Here is a 21,813-nt window from a genome sequence, read left to right on the forward strand (position 1 = left end):
CGTTTCTGTTCTTTCGGCCATAAGCCGTCATCCAGCCGGGGCTGCTTGCTTCCTCTTGAGAGATTTCCTTTACCTCCACGATCTTCATCTCGGGCTAAAGCGCCTGCAAACGCAGGGCTAGGCCTAGGCCTACCCGCGCTGCCTCGCCGAGGTTAGGCTTACCGCGATAGGGTTAACTGCGCCTTGGCCTGGTCGAAACTTCACACACACTCGTACAACGTGTAAAAAGTTACCCACCGTGGAAAGTTCGGTGTCGGCAAGGCCTTCACAACGAGCTGCATCGATTAACACATACCGACAAAGTTTCAAGGAAAGAAACCAACCGAAAGCATCGAAAAACCAGGAGCCAGCATAAGCGAGTCCGCACTAGTCAGCGCCCCCTGGTGGTCCTCCGCCCGAATACGCATGCACATTTTTTCTTTTCTGTTCGCCATGAAATGTAAGGGAGTCAGTAAATCTAGTGATCAACACTTTGCGTGAAATTATTTCAACAATTCGCGGGATCGTGTGAAATTTTGCATGACATTTCTTTATTTTGCATGAAGTTATAAAACTATATATAATGCATGCCATCTGGAGTAATTTTGGACATATTAGTTGCTTAAAAAGGGCTTAAATTTAAACAGACGGGAGTTTTCTGTCAATTTCGCCCCGAGTAAATCGCGCACGCTATTCCGTTTTAAGTGAAGTTTACCGAAGTGGCAGAAATTATATACTGCATAATAATGCTCCTCTTAAGTGAGACCATGACGAAATAAGCGGAACTAAAGTTCACCACAAAATTGAAGAACTGTAGTTCTGTACTTACGCACGTAAGTACGAAAAGGCACTTGGTCTAGCTACGTTTTTGCTTACCAAGTCTTCAAAAGCCTGCATTCGCACACTATATAAGATTCCTCATGTTTGGGGACAATGACGAGTGCACTTTACAATGTGCTTGAAGCGGAAAGCGGACCCCACACTGAAATAATTCTGGCAATTAGAGGGTACATCGACAATACACGACATTCTCGAAAGTTTCACTCAATAATCTTATCACAATACATGTGCAGTTGACCAAAGGTAAATTCTTCCGTTCATCATATTAGCCTTGCGTATGAGCAGTTAAAACTTGCGCTAATATAAAAGAACAAACTGCCCTTTGAGAATATTTTATTTCATTTTATTTTAGTTACCCTCAAAGCCATATAGAATTATAGAGGGAAGTGTTATAAGTAAACAAGAAATAAAGTACAGCATGAAAATAAGTTATCTACGTAGGAACAACGACCTCAATACAATATGAATCAAATACATGATAATACATAACGTAATTGATAGATTGATTGATATGTGGAGTTTAACGTCCCAAAACCACCACATGATTATGATAGACAACGTAGTGGAGGGCTCCAGAAATTTCGACCACCTGGGGTTCTTTAACGTGCACCCAAATCTGAATACATAACCCATTACATTGTATGTTTTCTAAATATACAAAATTAGGTGATGCTTGTCGAAACAGGTGGTTATTAGCTATAGTTATTATGTGCTCCGGTAGGTGGCTCCAATCCGCTGATGTAAGATGTATGAATGATATATAAAAACACCGGGAGTTGCATAATGCGACGCCAACCTTATGACGGTGGCCGATACGATGGGATATGCACTGAGGATTTAGGATTAGTTGGTCATGAACAGGGGGATGATAGACTAATGTGTGAAATGTGGCCAAAAGGGATAATTTGCGATGGGATTCAAGTGAAAAAAGGCATAGGCTGGAATTCATTGATTTTACACATACAATGCGATTATAGTTAAAAATATGACATGAACGGAGGTATTCTGTACATGATCTAGTTTTACAATTGCGTTATCCTAGTAAAGATTCTACAATGAAGAGGAATATTCCCTTTTAGATCTTACAAAGTCTTATATAAAAACAGTTTTAGTGCTGATGGCGCTTTTGAAAAGTTACGTCGTGTGTAGCCTAACGGGCGATTGGCATTATTAGTAATGTATTCGATGTGAGGTGCCCAAGATAGGTTCGTCGTGATAAGAACACCCAAGTATTTATACGAGCAGACCGGATCGATCGGGGCGTTGTTTAAAAAGTATGTTAGCGGGGTGTTGGGTGATCTCATTACGCGCACTACCCTATAGTTGCCAATGTTTAAATTCATTCAAGATGAGCTTCACCGAGCTGCTACGGTGTTAAGATGAGTTTGAAGGAATGAACTGCCATTATTAATGGTCATTTCATGAAACGTCAGACAATAATCTGCCAAAAAGATTAATGCTAGAAGAAATAGAAGACGTGAGGCCAATAATAAAAAAAAAACAGAAGTGCACCAAGGACCAACTCTTCCGGTACGCCTGAGCAGATAACAATTTCTGATTGTTAGCAGTAAGGTATTGAAATCTGTTGCATAAAAAACACTTTATCTTCTATAGCAAATTATTGTTAAGGTTTCGTAGGCTCATTTGGATTAGTAGTTGTTGGTGACATACTTTGTCGAAAGTCTACTAAAGTCTAAAAATATACCATCGGGGCATAATGAACGGTCCGAAATGTGATGCATTTTGTGAGTGAATGATACGAGTTGTGACTCCTAGGAAAAATGTTTGAGAAAGCCTTATTGCACCGGTGTAAAAAAAAAAGAGTTGGATTCGAGAACAATAATGCGGTTGGTGAAAATTACATGCTCCAATGGCTTACAAGATGTGACTGTTGAAAAATAGGGTAATAATTTTTCGGAGAGTGTTTATTACCCGACTTAAAAATTGGCACTATATATCCTCCCACTTTTCTATTGTGTACGAATGGTTGATGTATCTAAGGATTGTTGTAAGATCTTTGTTAGTATCAATGAAGTGTAAGTAACGGTGCTTTTCAGAAATTTGGAACCCATATTGTCGGGTCCAGGAAAAGTGTGTATGGGCAAGCCACTTATAAGTTTAGCGATACCACAAAGATCAATTGAAATTGGTGGCATGACGATATCTGCACATGAGGCAAAATGATGTCAAGAACTGAAAAAAAGTTGTTTTTAAATACGATGCAATGTTTTGCGTACTAAAAGCACTTTCGGTATCTATCTATCTATCTATCTATCTAAGATAGATAGATAAATAGATAGATAGATAGATAGATAGATAGATAGATAGATGATATATCTATAGATGATCTATAGAAACTGGAACCTACCCACTGCAGAGCAGTATTATTTTATGCTGAACTTTACCGAATTGGAAGCGCTAAGGATAAAAGTCATTAAAGGCATTCAATTGCTACGTTACGGTGTCGAAAACCGTTTTCATCGTAAGCAAAAAAGACGAGACTTGGCTTTCGCCTTGATGCTTGTGTTCTGCTTTGTGTTCAGCCAAGAACACCGTCAAGTACAATCTGCTGTACGTGGACTGTGACCACTGCAAGATCATGAAGTGCCCAACAAGGGAATACGCTGATCACCTCCGTCTTGTCTTTCGTGATTCAGTAGTGGTCTCTGAACATGCAGAATGAATGGAACTTTGCTGTGTATCACCTTGTACGCCGCTTACGTTATTAGGGCTAGAGCCTGATAAGCCTCATCAAACGCGATAAATGCGCTGTCGACTACTTCGTGCGTGAACATAAGTCATGCAAGAAGGCATCATCAGGTGACGTAGTCACCATATACTGTTATGAAGAGGCGACAGATCACCAAAAAAACTGTCACGTCAGCAGGACATCACCTGAAGACGTTACCTTATGGCATTCACTTCGTAAAAGGTAGGTCTATCACATTCGTAGTGCAAAACCGACGGAGTAGCAGAAAGGCCGAAATTTCTCCGATTCGGCAGGTTTTGCGAAACCATCATAGGTGCAAAAAGCTCTCGGAGGGGGCGGGTGCTAAGGCAAATTATTGATGGACAGTATGTTTTTTTTACACTGTTTCCTTGTTCGTTCATTGGCGCAATGGCATTGTGATTTACGTGCTATGAATAACAACTAACTTAAATTCACTCTTTTGGTAAACATTTACTCCGTAAAATTACGTGTGTGTTAACGCAATTTACCATTGCAATGGGCATGATGTTATGAGGATGATAAGATGACGTCATCATCAGGGTGTTGCCTTATGGTAATACCCTGGTGATGTGGACGCGACCTACTTGAGTTTGCACGGTGGAGACTCTAGCCGCTCTAAAGGCAGGAGGGTAGTATAGGTGTCGCACACTATTTATTTGCATAATACGTGTACCAAGTGTACTACGTAGCTTGAGCTGTGTTTAGCGTTTAATATTGCCTAAAAATTAATAAAACGAATCATAGTAGTTTTTAATTCATCTGCCTACATTTTTATCGTATGAAAAACGTAAAACATATATTAGGTTACACAGAAAACAAGCCAAAAAAAACTTTTTGTAAAGTATTGGTAAACTTTTACCGGGAATCTAAGCGTGCATTGCATAGTTCATAAACATGGCAACAAAGAATAGCCTAATTGCACTTCTCACCTACGTTGACCTTATGGAACCTCCGTTGCTTCTGAGGATGTTGCTCGATGACAAAATTTTATGCTGTTTCAACGCCATCAAAATTTACTCTCATGTTAAGAAAATAATTGAAAAGTTGCCTAATTGCTCTTCGCGCCAGCGTCAATACCATGTAACTTCCATGGCATTGTAGGCTGTTACTAAACGACGAAATGATATGCTATTCGAACGCCAGCAAAATGCTGTCACATGTTAAGAAAAGACATTGAAGATCAGTGGGTCTAATGTGGAAGAGATGTTCTGAAGAAAGATGCATGAGTGTACTTGCTTGACGTTCATACCTCCGTGTAGGGCTAAAGACAAAGAAAAGAAAATAGAAGAGATAAACGAACAAATTGAATTGAATCTGTTGCTATAGTCTCCCTTTTATCGACGTTAATGTCTTTAGAACAAAACTAAACTATGAGCCGCTAAAAATCCTTCAAAGTAGTCTGCTAGCTTGCAGCAATTTCAGCAATACAACTAAAATATATTTTAACTAATGAAGTATAGTTCACTAAGGGTTCTGTTTGAAGGTTTCGCGCTGCTTTTTCTAGCCGTAAACTTGACATTACTGATTGGCCTAATATATTGAAGTTCCTTAATATGCATAGGGCAGGTATTGATAACATACACTTATTGTGCTTGCACATTTTATCTCTAGCTTATAGAGTTATTCTCGCGGTAATTGCATCGTACCTAAATACAATTGCAGCAGTAGTGTAGCCGAAAATATTTTTTCTTAGAGGGAGTGGCTTGTTCAATCCTACTTTATGTACGTTCAGGAGTCAGTTTTCAAGTGCGTTGCTTCCATCATTGGCTCCTGCAACGCGGAGGTCATGATAGGTATTCGTGTATATAAAGACAAGGAAAATTGAAAACCTAGGGGGTTTCCAGCACCCTCCCCACATAAGGCTGGACTAGTGATTTTCACGATATCCTTGATCAGCTCTGGATGGAAAGAATTGCAGAGGCACTTAAGCAATTCATGTGATAAGTAAGTGCGACTGCGACAACATTACTTGTCGCAGATCGAGTAATTAGGGTACGTCAACGACTTTAGCGTTGCCGCAGCTATAATTTGATGCCTTATGGCAACAATTTAATGATTTAGGCGTGACCTAGTTTGCAAGATGGAGACTCTATGTAGTGCCACTTTTCATATAGTGACAGTGGCGCTGTTCTCATTATGCGCCATCTGGTGCGTAGTCTGCCTAGTAGTGCCTATCCAGTTGTCACAATACGAAATTCTCGGTGTGGCAGTGTTCGCCGAGGTAGCTTTTTTTGCCGTTTCAGTTTTCTTCTGTTTGAAAAATAACACTCTGGTTTATGTGGGCACAGTGTGCGTGTCCTTGGTTTTTTTTTTACTTCATAAGTCAGGTGCGCGAATGTATGTCGGACAACTGGTTCTTGGAGAATGTCGCAAGTCGCAGTGCTGTCGATCAAACCAAATATTATTTCTGAGTGAGAGGTAAGGCATGCGAATAGTTTTCGTAGATCTGTGGAGTTAGTTTCGAGGCATGCAAACTGATCAGGTGTGTGAATGCAACTTATTCACTGCCCCATGTTAGAAAAGTGCGTTAATTGCACGATAACATTATTTCATCATCGTACTGTAGGGTTTTATTAGCGCATTTGCGGTCTATTTTCAAACGGGTAAAATTTCTACCTATTCATGTCAAACCTAATTTTTTGAAGTACTTTATTCTGAACTGTTTCGACAAAATTTACGATATTCCCCTAGCAGCCTGTGCTTTCCTTCCTTGTGGGACCTATAGTGCTGGCTTTTTATATGGGCTAAACTTTAGGGAAGATGAGTCACCTTTCTAAAGTATCCCACTATACATTACAGGCTTCAAAATGTCTGATGTCTGTGCGAGAATCAGGCCTCCGCCATGGCGTACCACAGCACTGCAAGTTCCTCTACGGCACGCTTTGTGGCACATCGCCGAAGTACCAAATCTCAGATTCCAGCTTCCTCACCGACAACAAAGCGTGAACGAGCTTTCGGAAATGAAGATGAATGAGCTCTCGCTTGCACAGTCTACTGGACGCAAGATTGTAGAGAATAAACCGCATGTGCAGCGATTTCAGCTGCATGTATGTTGGCTCGTGCGTAACATGTTTTGCTTACAAGGCATTATTCCTTCTGTCTGGTATAAAGGGCGTTTTGCCTGCATGGTATGGGCATTGTAATCATGTGCATTATCCAGTAGGTATCTTTTATGTGAATTGGAAAACCCCTGCAAGGTGCCAAAACAGCCAGCACTTAAAGCGAAAGGCTCCACACCCTTCAATACACAAAATTTGCATTTTGTGATGTTACTCCACGTATGGCCGAGTCACAGGCGTGCCTTGGAGTGCCTACAGCTGGTCCGGAGACTAAACTGGTCGCGAGTAATACTATGTATACTGGCGTCGGTTCTTCGTGCAATCCGGAGCACACAGTGATTTTCGCCGAGAAGCAAGTCAGAGATGCAAGAACAAGAGGAGCTCGTCATGAAAACAAGACGGGCTGCGTTTTGTGTTGTAGTCTGGGTAAATCTGGGTAGCTACACAGCTGGAAGAGCCTCATTCACCTCTTTGAAACATTACAAGAAAATAACCATGTTTCTTCTAACACAATGACTAATATTTAGCCGATCATAAAAATCATTTCAATAGAGCACTGCTCAGATGGCACAATAGAACAGCCAGATTCGCTGAAATATACAGTGGTTGGTTATGAGGGCTCTTTACAATGGGGAAAACTCAGAACTGATTACCGGGAAAGGCCAGGGTGGAGGGCGGGTACAACCGACCGTTAATTTTTCATGGGTTTCTGTGTGCGCATGCATATGTATAAATATAAAATTGCAAGTTTTCGAGTCACTTTGAATCCACCCTCCCTCTGCTGGCTACGGGGTCACTCTTGGAGGTACGCCTGCTAAGACGTCAGGAGATGAAACTTTTAGCGCCTTCATCTTTATCCTTCATCATCATCACCCCTCTTCAGTCGCAGCGCCACGCCTCACGAAACACTCGAGGCGCGTCTTCTTGCCGGCAGCCGTCACCACTACGCGTTGTTGCAAGCGTTTGAAATCGCGAGCTGACTGAACTGCGTGGTTCTCAGGAGCCGCATGCCACCTTTTACATTAACGCAGTATTGTGCCCCGGCAATACTTATGCATTTCAATCAGGCTTTCTTCGAGGAATGCCCACACCATGATCATCCGCCTGCGGATACTTTCCTCATGGTGTTGGCATGCCCATCTAACCCAGTGGTCACTTCTCCTTCGCCCCGTACCAACACTTCCCGTACCCGAGAAAGCAGGGAGGCTGCCCCGCTTGGCCTTAGAGGGTCAAAGAGTCCTCGTGGCCAGGAGGCGTGCCGCCGCGGAAGCCACAGAGGTCCCGGACTAGAGACTGCTCCTAGAGTTTTTGCAGGGTCGGGCCTTAAGGCCATTCCTATCTCTTTTACTTGTAAATAGAATCAATGAATGTTTTTCGTTACCACCACCACCACCACCACCAGTAGCAGCACCCACCACCGGCGCTTGCATACCCGTTCGTGATTTAGCGCACCTTTGAAAGCTGATGGATCGTCGGTACTCAGATGCTGCCGAGAGTTGGCCTCTCGGGAGTGTTTTCGTGTCCGGACTTCATCATCGTCCCGGCGATGGCTAGCTCTCTCACATTTCCACTGTCGGTGTTCTTCTATAGTTGTCCGTGGTATACCCATGTGAAAGGTTTCAGAAGAAACTGATTCGCCCGTGATTGGCACCACAACTGCGACGGGATGGATGGCGTCACCCACAACGCAGCCAATGGGGCGTTGTGAACGACGTAACTGATAACACAACCAACGGAGACCGCTCTTGATATTGATGCCGGATGACTCTTCACTTCCCCCTAGCCATACGCAGCTTTCGCTGTAAAAAGTTGATTCCCTCATCAAAGGAATCGGTATAACGCGAAAGTAAAGTGCCTCGCTTTTCATGTAACTGAATGTTTGCTTTACATTGATCTAAAGAAGCTTGTACAATTCCGTGGCCATTTGATAAGAATGCAATCACGTCGAAACGTACTGTCATTTCTCCACTCTGATGACTAACGTTCATACCGTGCAGATACTCGCCAAGTCGAGGCAACGGAAAACAGGCTGTATGTGTCAGCCACCCTTGAAGAAATCACTAAGTACTAAGGGCAGCACCCGTAGCGAATATGCGGGAAAAGATAGAGCCCTACCCCCAAAATTTCCGCATGCCCCTATTTGCTAACCTCCCCCAAGTGCATGCATAGTTAAAACACAACTCATGTGTTCCTAGCCTCCATTTCATCTGAAAGAACTCATTTGCGGTGGTTGCCCCATCCCTGTAAAAAAAATTCTTGGCACATTCGGATGACGCAAACGATGCTCTTATCAACTGCGCCACAACAGCCGTCACTCCTTGTATACTTACCGGCTCTATATCCTCAAGCAAACACTGAGAGTGTTAGTCGGCGTTACTCTTAGCCGTGACGGTGAGTTGGAACACATTTTTTTTCTTTTGCCGAATACTCCTGCTTTTGTTTTTGAAAAAAAAAAATGAAAAACTGCTCCACACTCACCGTTACAAGCAGTGATTTTTTTAAAGTATAGTTTGCCACAGCGATATTTTCATGTAGTGTCTACCCTTAATAAGACAAATAAAATACAGCCGTTCAAGAAGGCATTAAAAATCACCATCATATCCACAAATTGAATGCTGTCATACCCACGGAAATAAATGGGCCTCTGAAGGGTAGCAAATAGACATCGATCTATTACAATTTGAGGTAAATATATCCTACAAAGAATATACTAAAGATATCCTGCCTCGGACGTCCGTCGAAAACGTAGTTCCATACACATTTTGTGTTCTCAACCTTCTTTCGAAATGCTGAGTGCGACTTCGCGCCCATCGCACACAGAATGAAAGTAGCTACATTTCACTTCACTCATAAATAATCATCGAGGAAAGTTAAACAAATAATAATGTACATATCGTAACAAATAAACAATAACGACGAAGTATACTTTCAGCATACAGACTACGTATTCAATTGAAATTTCACGTCTTCGAGACAGTAAAGAACTGTGTGCGTTAGTGAATGGAAAATTCTGATCAACTTTGTTCTTTCGAACACGGCGCCATTTCATAAGTCTTTGCAAACCTGAAACAATGCAAAAAATGATAATTGATTTTTGCAATAAAATCATGCAATGTTTGTTGCTAAACATAACATATGAACTTCCCATTTATTCAATTTGAGCTCAATAATTTGCCGTAGTTTTGGTGTTTCGTCTTCTATTCTAAGCACCTGTGTGCGCGCGAGTAATGGCACTAGTGACGCCCATGATTCCACCCATTTCATGGCAAGAGCTCCGCGGTTCAGCTTTTGTACAGTGACACTATGGACGTCGAGAACTCTGAAAGGTCTGAGAGCGGATACAGAGGTAAGTTCATATAGTCTTCGAACTTGTGGTACAGTGTTTACAATGATCCAAAACGGGATACCTGCCGGTGTTTAGCGGGTCCGTTTGTTTCAGTCCCAGATTGGAGAAGGTGTCGCAGCCAGCCTCGCGATATTGTCACTCTCCACAGGCACCTCTTAGATTGCTGTCGGGTAGTAGTTGTTATGTGATGTTGTAAGGATTTTATCTCGATGAACAATCAGTGTCCAGCGATTTTCGCGGTAAAAAAAGGTGTCATGCTATTGATGGTGGTAGTGGTTAGACCACGTTTTGGCTGAAGACAACCGCACTCACGTGAGGAATGTTGCGAATGACGGAAGTGGCAGCATTTACACTGCTCCTATGCAAAGTAAGCACTAGATTTACGTGTTCATCGAGTAAATGAAAACACAATGCTGTATTAGAGTTCTTTATTGTGTTCCTGGTACTTTCAGTAATTCAACATTTCTTTTAATTCAGAAAATTTTGCTGGTACTGTGACAGTGATGTTGACAAGCGTTTACTTTAATGCTTTTCGTGACTGCCGCTAATGAAGGGGAGCCGAAGACTTTAAGGTAAAAAAAAAGAAAGCTTATTATCACTTCTTGCCAGCTTTTGAGGAGTTGGGGGAGCGGACTGTTTCTGTCAAATAGTGAATAAAGTTGCACATGTCTCAGACTGCTGAGGATTTCAGGACCCAATCCCACAGTAACTAACAGACGTGCAAATCTATGTCATTCAAAATGTTTAGCTCTGAAATGCATTTTTGTAATTTTTTGGCTGAATCGATTTATGTAGTAGCATGTCAGCTCTCTATGCAAGTGTTGTAGAAAACACACTGGAAAAACATATTGTGCTTTAGCTTGCCGGACATGGCCAAGAAAATGAAAATATACATGCTTTTGAATAAGGTGGGCTTCAAACTACACTTGGCTAGGTGCCAAAAAGAAGTTGCACGTTAGCAGACATTAAGCTACCTAATTCAGCTTGGTATGATATTTTCTGCATTACTTTATTTCTTCAAGCAAATCTCTCAATAACCTATTAAATTGTTTCTGGCGTATTTGGACAGCATATTCACCTGCTCAGTACCAGTATGTTGAGATCTGATTGTAGAGGCTTATGTGCGCTGTAATGAAGCATACAAACAAGAGTAGTTTTCAACTCAGTGGCTTTGACGTGTCACTTACATTGTTTCTGGCATATTTGGACAGCATATACATTTGCTCAGCACCTGAATGTTGGGATCTCATTGTAAGTCGCGCACGCCCCGGAACGCAAAAGAAGCGCAAGGTGTCACTCCTACGGCCACCGTGGAAACACTGAGCGATCATATCGTGACGAAAACACGTAATTTGTATGGGCAGTGCTCGGTGCGCGCTGCATGCACCTCAGTCCCGGACGTTCCGCTCTCTCGAAAACGTGCGTACGGTGTCAGTTTTTCGAAAATCGCGACCTTTGTGACAGGGTTCGTGCGCTGACAGCCGGAGTGACACCTTGCGCTTCTTCTAGCGTTCCGGTGCGCAAGCTATTGAAGAGAGCGAACGAGCAGGCTGGTAGGTCAAAAAGGGTTCGCGTGCAAATTCCGCCGCGCTTTTGAGCTTCGCAGGCAGTTGTCAGAAGGCGCAGCGGTGCTCTTTGACACGCGCTCCCGTGGTCTGCAAAATTTAGACCACCACTGTACATGCATGTACAGAGGCGGTATAAATTTTGCGGACCACGAGAGCGCATGTCAAAGAGCACTGCTGCACCTAGAGGATGCGCAGAACGAAAATGTTTTTTTTTTGAACTTTCATACCGGTATCGGTCTTTCTCAGGGAGAAAGCTTATTTGTCCCCAGAGAAAACGCTTTATCGTTAGGGAAAATTTGTTTTTTCCCTGATAAAAGCCAGCTTCTGGCTGAAAAGTTGGAAAAGTAAGGTTTCTACCTCGTGGTATTGCTTCTACTGGATCATGTGTAAAGAAGTATATATAGTTGCTATGGTGTACTTGAGCTTTGCATGCACAGAAAGATATGTAGTGCAAACTTTTCTATATCTCACCTTTGCAATTGTCTATGCCATTGTTAATTGTTTGGCATGTTTCCATTGGTTTGCTGTTACAATTGTACAAAACCAGGTCTGTTGCTTTAAAAACTTATAATATTGGCAATGCGTTTCTTTGGGGACAAGCTTTCAGTGTGCAAAACGTGCTCATATGGCCAATATCGTGTACTACCACTAAAAAAGGAGGATCATCCTTGTGTGTGTGCGTATTTTTGGTTAATGGCGCAAATATCACGATTTCTTGCCGTTCTTATTAGGCTTCTAAAATTTTGTGCAGAAACTACTGCTGCCAGCCCCCCCCCCCCCTCCCCCTGTCCAGAGCCAGACTACTTACTGCTGTTCACATTTCGTCAAAGAACGTAGTCATGCACATTATATTCTGGAGTTTCACTTTCAAACACTCGGAGTGCCGGAGTAGTATGGTATGTTTTACAACAAAAGCACGTGGGCACAGTGGCACTATGCCTGTTCGCTGCGATGGTGTAGTGGTTACAGCACTAAGCTGCTAACCTTAAGGTCTTGGGTGTGATCCTCACAGCTGCACTCCCATGCGGATAGAGGTAAAATGTTAAAGGTGCTTGTGCGATGGGTGTGCGCGTCAGACACCACCAAATGGTAAAAATTGCCTGAGCCTTCCACTATGGCACACCTCATAAATATATCATAGAATATTATTATATTATTATTATTATTATTATTATTATTATTATTATTATTATTATTATTATTATTATAGTTATTCCTGCATAAAATTGTTGCTCTATGAGCCTTAATTAATCTTGCCATCTCATGCTCAGTGTCAGAGCTATATGAGCCAATGCGCCATGAGGGAATATGTTGTTGTGCAGAGAACTTCACTTTCTGAATGTGTAACAATGACAATAAGCATTGTTGCGAAGGCGAGACGCCAACACAGTCCCAAAGGCGCCACTGCTCCGAACTTCGCCGACAAGGTCACCAGCCGTTTGGTAGCGTGTGTTACTCAGCTCGCGACTGCTTCTGCGCAGAGCTGATAGACGAGCGGACGAGATGACGGTGAGTTAAGGCAAGATTTATGTACAGCATAGAAGTAAAGGCGTTACAAATTAGGCACTGGGGCCGACAGGACTCGAAGAGCCGAGATGTCGTCTCTCGCACGCATCTGTCGGCTTCTCTCTGCCGCAAGAGTCAACTGCTGTTACGAGGCGCACCGCAGACGAGGTTACGAAGGGCACCACGAAACTCGCCGCTTACAAGGACACCGGGTACGCTGACTGCGAAAGGTGCTCGAAGCGACGACAGGCTTCTCTGACACATATGTCTACTGCTGGCGACGCGCCGCAGGGCTTTTTTTATAGGCACCAGGTGGATCCTTTGAGTCACCAAACGTCCAACCAGAAGCGCCGCTGGCCGTGATGTCAGAATCCTCCAATGGGGCCCGCCTCTTGGCCGCGTCATGCTCATCAAGTCCGGACCCGCTGCGCGTGGTTGCACCCAAGGACGAGTGACGCCACCACGCACTGCATAAGACTCGCCAGACTGGAAGGCGCCGATTGCTTCAACGAGCTCGTGGACTGAGGGAGCTCGCTGTGCGTTGCGTGACAGACCGGCACTGCCGCTTGATGACGTCGTTGAGTTTATCCCGTCAGACGGGCTCGACCACTCGCCTTGACACAATTGCCTTTGCAGACGCATTGACGTTCGGTGTGGAATCCCAGGCGTAACAGCATGCGTTTTGTTTTCCTAAGCTAATTAAAATAATTTTTGCTTTCTTTGACACATTTCCTGTTAATGGCATGCATGTAGCTGAAAAATAGCATTGTACAGAGGCATTTTCTTCCTTTGAATTTGATAAAAGAAGACTTCATAATTTAACAGGTAGTCTCCAAAGCAAAACAAATACGTCAAGGTATCAGTTGAAGGCATGGATGGACACGACCATGCTGAATATGTCACTCCCTATTGGTGTGTCATGTACTGTTTTGTTATATCACAGCTTCTTTTTCTCTCATTTGTAGTATCTGCCTTAATTATTGATACAAATATTTTTTTTCAATATTGAATTCCTATTTACACGTAAACATAGAAATGCCCATGTATGTAGGCAGCATCTAGTCACAGTGCACAATGTACGTGTTTTGAGCTCTGTTATTAAAGAAAAAGTGTATGCAATACACTTGGCTCGGTGTTTTTCTAGAGCAAGCGAGCGTTTAGCATTATATGTTGCCATTTGTCCAATCTCGTTTATTCATAGAGTTGCAATTTCAAAACTTCAAATCATGCATGAGTTATTTTTATGCTTTCAGGTGCTACATTGATGTGCTCTTTTAAAAAATGCATTTTAGTAAAAAACGTGTGCTTTAGCCTAATTTCAGTAATTTCAGTACATGTTCAAAGCTGATTAAATTAGCAGCTGAAAGCACAGGAAAACTTATTACTGCTAACAACTTCTGAAATTGCAGCTTCAAAGAGTAAAAAAAGAGTATAGAAGACTACTTTCAGAAAACACCCTGAATGAAACGCATCCATTATTCTCCCTGTCATGTACGCAGTGTGTCCTTCGGGACTTGTTTGGGACTTGCAAGCAATAACCCTGGGCTCTGGAAAGTGCGGCCAAATCGGCCTGCAAATCGGCCTGAAGTTCGCTGGTGTTGTTTCGAAAATGCCGTAAATATCCTATATCCAGACAGGGGTGTCCTGTGAACGTCCTTAATATGTCATTGTTTTCACTGGGAAAAGCTTGCTCGGAGACGACCGGGTAACCACAAATACTCCGTACACATCTGCTATCACCATATATAGACGTGACAACATTGTTATATATCCCGGGCTGTCACTGCGGGATCATGGCAGCGAGCCCGCCACTCTGCTGCATGACTTGGCTTCTGAGGTATTCATGGGGCCGAGCATTACCAAACAGTGCTCAGTGAGTGAGCTTCCGCCGAAGAGAAACGAAGCGTACGTGCCAACATTTGTGTGCACTGCCTTGAGAGGTGTCGCGCCATCCAGTGAGCATTCTTGAAATTGTCGGAAAGCTGGCGCCTTCAACGGCCGCGCGTCATCTAACGAGCACTGTTAGAATCATTGAATAGATAGATAGATAGATAGATAGATAGATAGATAGATAGATAGATAGATAGATAGATAGATAGATAAATAGATAGATAGATTAGATAGATAGATAGAACCAGCTGTGCCCTTTAGATCGGGCAGGGGCTCACGCCACCTAGCCATAAAGTAAGTACTCTCACTCAGTGTTTAAGGATTGAATTTCACTCGCGCCTCGATCGTAACCACCCATCAGTTAGCCTCTTCCTGGTTATTTCTACCCGTTTAAAGTCTATTTTGCTTTCACTGTCCTTAAAGCCCAATGCTTTGAAAAATTCGGTGCCATTATCTTCGACAATAGGGTGGAGTCCTTTACAGAACATTATAAAATGTCCAGCCGTTTCCTCCTCCTTTCCACACGCACTACATACCGTGTCTGTGCCTTCGTATTTCGCTCGGTACGTCTTGGTCCACAATACTTCCGTTCTAGCCTCGAAGAGAAGAGAACTACTCCAAGAATAATCGTAGATCTTTTCCCTTGCAATTATCTCCTTAAAAGTTTGGTAGGTCTCAAGTGATGGTTTCGCAAGCATGCCATCTTCCACATGTCCCTCTCTGTTTCCTTCACCTCCTTCTTAACCGATGTTTCCTTTCGGCTTGGTATTCTGCTGTTGGCTAAATACTTGCGTGACAATTTTCGAGTTAGTTTCTTCAATGTATTATCGACATTCTTCTTGTACAAGTAACTGAAAATTTTAATAGCCCAACGCTCCTCTCCAATTTTTCTCAAACGCTCCTCAAATTCTCTCTTGCTGCTAGCTTCCCTGCACTCAAACGATGTCCATTACATGTCACCCTGTACCCCCTGATTTTGGGTATTCCCGTGTGCTCCCAAAGGAAGTTTACCTATGCGACGTTGTTTGATTTCTAATTTTGTTCGAATCTCTCATTTCATGCACAAGACCTCATGCCGAACGTAAAACCCGCGACCATGACACCTTTCCATATTCCTCTCACAACGTCATACCTATTGTAGTTACACATTGCACTATTTTTTATTACAGCTGCATTGCTAATGCCCTTAGTCATTACGTATCTTTCGTGCTCCCTTAGACACTCAGCGCAGTTATTTATCCATACGCCATAATGTTTGTATTTATCCAATATTTCTAGCGTGACTTCCTGTATCTTATGCTCACTGCCTTTGTTATCATGAAACATTGTGATTGCCAATTTTTATCTGCTGAACTTCAAATTTAAGCTATCTCCCTCATTGCCACAGATGTCTATCAATCCCTGCAGATCTTCCTTGTTGTCGGCTATTAATACTATATCATCGTCATACATCATTGCTGGTAATGACTGTTCAATGTGTTTTCCTTGCTTGGCAAAAGAGAAGCTGTATCCGAGTCGACTGCCCTCTAATTTGCTTTCTGGTCCCTGTAGATACAGCATAAATAACAAAGGTGACAAGGGACATCCCTGTCGAAGCCCGCGTCGTATCTCTATAGGTTCAGATACCTGATCTTCCGATTTGATAACTACCTTGTTACTTTTATAGATATTCTTTAGAATATTAGTTATTCCACATCTAGTGTGTCAAGTGTTCCCCAAAAGTCTTCTCTAATCACGCTATCGTAAGCTCCCTTGATATCTGGAAATGCCAGCCACAGGGGCCTCTGTTCTTTTTCCGCTATTTCAATACACTGCATCAATGAAAATAGTTCGTCCTCCAAGCATTTTGTAGTTATCGCAGCACTCCCTCATTCTACATCCATGTCTGTAGTCTTTACTATCTGCATCACAAGCCTGTAAACTACTGATGTCACAGTTATAGGACGGTAGTTGTTCATATCAACATTGTCCCCCTTTTTTTCATAGATCATGCCCATTCTGCTTAGTTTCCACCTATTGGGAGCTTCACCATTCATTATTGCTTTGCTCGCTGCCTTTCTTAATGTTTGCTTAGATTTTGGTCCCAGTTTCTTTATTAATATGATAGGGATGCCATCAGGGCCTGTCGATGTGCTATTAGGAACATTTTTTTCTGACCTTTCCCACTCTCGTTGTCCCAATGAAGCCACTGAGCTAATTGGTACATCTCTATCTGGTACGGTGCACGCAGCGCTTTTTTGGTGTTGAAATTTTTCTGTGATCGTTGTTTTTATAGATCTCATTGCTTCAACCCCTTCTAGTCTCACCCCTTGAACTGTAATTATAAAGCTCTGTTTCATGTATGTCTAATTACTTCTAATCTTCTAATCTACTTCTAATCTTTCTTCTAATCTGTTCACTGATAAAATTGAACGCTCCCCTTCTGCAGGTCAAAACGTTATCCCATTTTCTTTTGACACCATCTTCCAGTTCACCCCTCTGTTTAGAGTACCAATGTTCCCACCTTCACCCCTCTGTTTAGAGTACCAATGTTCCCACCACGGTGTGGTTCCCACCCATTTGCGACTGGCGACCAAAAAGCGTTCACACCGGCAGGGGCTGCACGCGAGCGACCGGAAGTCACAAAAGCGGAGAGTCACGTCCGGATCTCTTTATTAGCGAGAACTCTAGAGGCCGGTGCCGATCAGCTGATCACCGCCAGCTGAGTGAGCGAAGCAAACCGGTCGCGTCGCATTTATTGTTTTCGGCCGTTCTCGCACAGCGTTCCCAACAGCGTCAAGTTTGATTCAAGCGAAGAACAAGACATTGTCATGGTGCTGATGCGCTGTGCCATGGTGTCAGCGCTGGCATCACAGATGCCTCCAAAAAAAAAGCTGGTAGTGGGTGTTACCGTCCTTTCGATCACGGGAGTTGGCTGGCCAGTGCACTAGTACCTGCGCATTTGAGAAAAGTACGATTAGTTTGGGTGCCTGGACATAAAGGTTTGTTTCTAAATGAAATAGCCGATTCTATCATTGACTGCTGCCTTCCCACCTCCAATGTTATCTATCTTCACACTTCTCGGTGCTGTTTAAAAGGATTAAATCATGCCTTTAAGACATATGAATTAGCATTCTGCCTGTTGGGTCAGTATATCGATCCATATTTTCTATGTACGCGATCATATCTCCTAATGTAATTATTTCGCGCTCTTCTCCTAGTTCGTCAATGTCATTTTTTATGCACTACACCATTTGTTGACTTTCCTCTCTGACCTTTGCTCCTGTCCACAAGTACACCAAACCAAGGAGTGTCATTTACCCGGCCCCTTTCCCTTTTAACCATAAATGTTCCTTGCACTACTGCTTGACTCTTTTCCAACCCATTCTCTTATGTACAAATGCATCCATTCCACCCCCCTTTTTGCTGCCTTCTGTTGTATTGCAATATTCCCATACGTAGTCTGGATTGCAGGGTGATTGTCTTTGAGCGAAAGGCTACAGCTTCGTGTACTTCTATTCAGAAGCACGCTAGAGAACCACATGTGGTCGACATTTCTAAGGCCCTTCATTGCGGCTTGCCTGATATTCATATGGCGGTTCTGGCTCATAAAAGTTCAATAGTTAACATGACCCATTTTACAGTGAAAGCTTTTATGAGATCAAAACACGGGTCAAGTGGGTGGTTGTTCGCCGCCGCTGGTGTCCGTAACCAGTGTCGCAAGTAAAAAAAATAAACACCTATGACACAATAGGATTCAAACTCGGGTTGGCTGCACGCTAGACTAGTATTCTTGCATTGAGCCACGCAGATGCTTTGAGCTTGCGTGCAAACTTGCCTTCTCGGCTGCTGACCCGCAGGTTGCGGGTTCGAATCCCGGCTGGGGCGGCTGCATTTCCGATGGAGGCGGAAATGTTGTAGGCCCGTGTGCTCAGATTTGGGTGCACGTTAAAGAGCCCCAGGTGGTCGAAATTTCCGGAGCCCTCCACTACGGCGTCTCTCATAATCATATGGTGGTTTTGGGACGTTAAACCCCACAAATCAATCAAAATCAGCAAACTTGCCCTATAGGCAGGCTTGATGTGTGGAAAATAATCGCGTTAATATGAGTACTAAAACGTTTCAGAACAGCAAAGGAACCACGTGGCATCACACAATGCGATTTGAGTAAGGAGTGAATCGTCCAATGCTCCAAGCTATTACAAAAGCTTGTTTATGATCGCCTATTAACTATGGCGCATACCTCCTTCAGGCTAATTCTTCATCTTCATCATCCAATGCATAAAAAAATTGCACAAAATTCTTAGCAAGTGTGTAGCGAATACGCTGCTTCTCCGAAGAATGACGGAGGGTACCATCTGGAATGCCGGTCTACTGCACAAAAATTATCATTATTTATGGCGCAGTGGGTACCAAGCAAGTGTGTTTGTTGCAGTTAGTCTGAAAGAGTTTACAAAAAGCTCTGAAAGGTCGCTTCTCTAGCTTTACCTGTGACTGTATTGCGTGTTCCGCGCAAGCTTGACGTTTTTTTTTTTTTGATATCTGACCCAAAACACCTCATTTAAAGGTACGGGGATGCGCCTATCTTAAAAACTCAGCGATTACAACTCGTCAGTTGGGATGTTTGTTGTGAGGCAGTTTACTTGATATTACTAAAGTTTATGCAATAATTTCCACAGGCTTTGTTCCTATAAGCAATTAGCTTGCAAGTCTATTAGTGAAATTTCTTTCATTAATCCACTATGTATTTTCATTTTTATGGAAAAAATGTTGGCTGCTTGGAATGATTTAGCTCAGGGACAACCAACATCAGATCAATCAAAGATGATTTTTTGAAATTCTGAGTTGTCCAATACTACACCATCAGATGCAAGTGTTCGAGTTGAGTGGCTGATTTTGCACACAAGTATGCCTTTTTGAACCAAGCAGCTACGCAAGAATATTGCTTTCATCGCTTTGCAGCGCTGATTGTCGAGGGAGTGAGTGCACGCGTGTTTGTCTGTGTTTGTGCGCTTGCGAACACGCGCGTGCGTACTTATTGTCTTTATAGTTAGAACAAGTCTCTATAGAATATTGTCATTGTACTCAAATCAATATAGGCTACTTCTTCGTCGCCTATTCTTCCATCTTTTAGTCATTCAGCCATTCAAGCCAATGTGGTGGTTTACCAACAAAATCTGAGTGAGCTTGAAACCGCAAAATGTGAACTTATGACAGAAAACACAAACAAAGAAAATATAGGTGCTCTGTACGGGAGAATGGCACGCACGCAACAGTTGAATTTGTCGGGCAAACCACTGTGATAACTTATAAGCAGTCTTACAACTCCTGAGACAGCTTGGAACTCGTCCCAGTCAAAGTTTATTCCGATGCCTTCACTGATACGAAGACAACGCATATACCTCGACGACAATGAGGGTGAAAGGAAAAGCGTGGTAAACGAACTAACCAAAGCAGAAAGCACTAACAACAGCACTGACGAAAAATTGCGCCGCATATGCGGCGCGTATAATAGAAAAAAAAAGGAAATAAAGTGATAAACTTCCATTCCCCCAGGGATCACGCTAGCTCAACTTGCTCTGTATTTGTGTTTGCCTGCGAAAGTTCGAAACTGAAAAGCAAGGACGCGATTTGTGGTGCATTCAAAATAGGCGATGTCGTAAAGCTAGCTAGGACAAAAAAAAACAAATTGAGAAGAGAGAGAGAGTGCTTGTTTTTTGTTCACGCTTGTCTCCTCCACACCTTAAAAGTGAACGGGAGCAAACAACTTTCGTCTACGCGACAGATCGCTGTGCCGTTCACTGCCAAGCAAAGTAACGACCCGAGAGAGAATTATTTCATGCCGGTGCCATTAGAATGCGGGCCGAGGGTTCACATCCGGCACTCGCGTATAGCGGTCACGTTTGCTTTTGCGATGCCTAGAAAATGGCTGCCTCCTTGTACTCTGTACTTCGGTTTCGTGTTGTGTTGCACGATGGTTTACGGCAGCATAAACGCGACAATCTACGCACGTGACCTTTTTATTCTTCATAGTGATATTGCTACCGATGCCTCTGACAGTGAAGGAAATGTTTCTGTCAATAGAAGTTGGATATGCAGACTTTTAAAAAGAACACTTGGAAGTTGTAAAGGCTGAGCTGATACAGCAAAGCACACTGAAGTTTCTTCAAACGTTTGGCACTCTTAATGTCTTTAGCAGAAATCAGATGAAAAGGTGACACTACAGTAATGAGTGTAACCGCATGCGACTCGGACAGAGGGAGTTATACTGCGTAGACGAAAGGCAGCAATGCATACGTCTGTAACTGCATGGTAGATAGATAGATATGTGGGGTTTAACGTCCAAAAGCCACCATATGATTATGAGAGACGCCGTAGTGGAGGGCTCCGGAAATTTCAACCACCTGGGGTTCTTTAACGTGCACCCAAATCTGAGCACACGGGCCTACAACATTTCCGCCTCCATCGGAAATGCAGCCGCCACAGCCGGGATTTGAACCCGCGACGTGCGGGTCAGCAGCCGAGTACCTTAGCCACTAGACCACTGCGGCGGGGCCTGTAACTGCATGGTGGGAGTCATGATTGTTTAAGGGGTTTGAAGTCCTAAAAGCGCAATATGATTATGAAGCATATCATAACTGAGAGGAGCGTGAATTTCGGCCATCTCGTGTTTCTTAACGTATACACACATCGCACAGTTCAAGGGCGGCTCTACCATTTCGCCTTCATCGAACTCGTGACCTTCGGGAAAGCAGCTGAGCACCGTAACTCCTTTGCCAACGCGGTTGATTCGTCTTGAGAACAGAAAAATAAAACTTTCTTGGTTGTGTACGGAATAAAGTAACAGAGATACAGAGAGAAATAAAGAAGATAGAAAGGCAAGGAAGTTAATCTAAAGGGTAGTACCTGGTGTGC

At 43.1% G+C, this 21,813-nt stretch overlaps 2 protein-coding genes across 2 annotated transcripts in view; one reads left to right on the top strand and one right to left on the bottom strand.

Annotated features, from left to right (window-relative positions):
- LOC142777469 (uncharacterized) overlaps nt 1–6,617 on the top strand; it is a 46,093-nt gene extending 39,476 nt beyond the window's left edge. Inside the window, exon 3 of the mRNA XM_075881919.1 lies at nt 6,350–6,617. The gene's annotated coding sequence lies outside the window, so the exon portion shown is untranslated. The remainder of the gene's footprint in view (nt 1–6,349) is intronic.
- The window catches only part of LOC119180867 (uncharacterized), a 127,702-nt gene that overhangs the window by 66,382 nt on the left and 39,507 nt on the right, over nt 1–21,813 (bottom strand). The gene's annotated exons all lie outside the window — the stretch shown is intronic.

This window comes from Rhipicephalus microplus, chromosome X (genome assembly GCF_043290135.1).
Source record: "Rhipicephalus microplus isolate Deutch F79 chromosome X, USDA_Rmic, whole genome shotgun sequence".
Classification (NCBI taxonomy): Eukaryota; Metazoa; Arthropoda; class Arachnida; order Ixodida; family Ixodidae; genus Rhipicephalus; species Rhipicephalus microplus.